This window comes from Notamacropus eugenii, chromosome 7 (assembly GCF_028372415.1).
Source record: "Notamacropus eugenii isolate mMacEug1 chromosome 7, mMacEug1.pri_v2, whole genome shotgun sequence".
Taxonomy (NCBI): Eukaryota; Metazoa; Chordata; class Mammalia; order Diprotodontia; family Macropodidae; genus Notamacropus; species Notamacropus eugenii.
Window position 1 is genome coordinate 84955519 of NC_092878.1, and position 1528 is coordinate 84957046.

At 42.0% G+C, this 1528-nt stretch overlaps 1 pseudogene; it reads right to left on the reverse strand.

Moving 5' to 3' along the window:
- Positions 1 to 437: 437 nt before the first annotated feature.
- LOC140514699 (small ribosomal subunit protein uS11m pseudogene) lies at positions 438 to 942 on the reverse strand (annotated as a pseudogene).
- Between the last annotated feature and the right edge of the window lie 586 nt (positions 943 to 1528).

The following is a 1528-nucleotide window of genomic DNA, read 5'->3' on the forward strand; positions in this document are numbered from 1 at the left end:
TTTCGAGATATATTTTATTTTGTCAGAACTGTGGAAAGAAGATAATCTGAGACATGCCAGAAGTGTACCTGCATCATCCCTTCCTCTCCAAAAGAGGCAGTGCTTCACAGTGATGAGCACAGCAGAGTTTTTTGCATATATTCAGAAGATGTACTTGTAGGTATCACTATACATGGGAGGAAATCATTTTATTTTTGCTCACCAATTGAGTCTCTGATTTATCTTTACCGAGTTCTGCTAAGTTCTGCCCTGTCGGGAATAATTTTGCATGGTTCTGAAGTCAGTGTAAAGGTGAAAACTGGAAGTGGATTTCAAGACAATCAACTATTTCTTCATAGCTTCCAGGCTTTTTTTTTGCCAGCAACCAGTTTGTGTGGGATAGGAGTATTGTCTGTGATTGAGATGACTTCCACCCCCCCCACCCCCCCCAATATAGTCTACTCCTTGATGGCAGATAAATACCATGGTCCCAGGCCTTTCACCACCACTCTGACATAGATCACTCCTTTTGTTTGTCTTTTGATGCTGCAGCAATGAATGCAGCTTGTGCTGCAATCCCTTTTTTTTTTTTTTTTTTTTTGCATTTTTGTACCATTTAGTGCCAAAAGAAGTTTGGGCAAGTGACTCATTCCTGGAAGAGACCACCTGGATGTTTGTGTTGTTATATGTTGCTTTAATGGGAACTATTGGGATTTCTTCATATTTCTTGCCTTCCCATGTCAAGGAGCTCTCCTGAACTGGGAACTGGAGGAAAGATGCTGAATCTGATGGGTTTCTGGACATTTGCTGACTCTTTTTCTGTTTCTGTCTCTGTCTTCATGTGCTTCACCTCCATGTGCTACTGTGGAGAGCACTGTCTGGAGCATTGCCCTGGGCTCCCAAGATGTGGTCCCAGGTACCCACGGGTAAGAATTGCCAGACTGTGGTCCTCAAGACTTGCATACCCAGACCCAAGTTCCCTTCCTGTATTTCCAGTTGCATATTGGACATCTCAATATGGGTGTCTAGGAGATATTTTAAGGTTAATCTCTCCAAAACTGATCCTCTTGTTAAGTTCCCTATTACTTACATCAAGTATGCCACCATCCTCACAGTCATCCAGGCTCAAAAGTTAGGTGTCATCCTTGGCTCCATAACATCCTTCACCCCTCTATACAATCTGATGTCAAGGCTTATTAACTTCACCTTTGCAATATCATTTGAATATCCCCTTTTTCCTTCTCTGATATTGCCATCACAAAGGTACAAGACCTCATCACCTTATGCCTGAATTGACAGAAAAGACCGCTGATTCATCTCCTTCAAACAAGACTCTATTTTTGTCCATCTTCCATTCAATTACCGAAGTGATTAGACACCTATTGTACCTTTACTCAATAAACTACAGTGACTGTATCATCTCCAGGACTGAATACAAAAATCCTCTTTTTGACATTTCACACACATACTTTCTTTTTTCAAGTGGCACTGACCTCCTTCCTGTTCCTGGAACTGATGGGGTGCTTGGGTACCTGTGCTTGGATCCCAT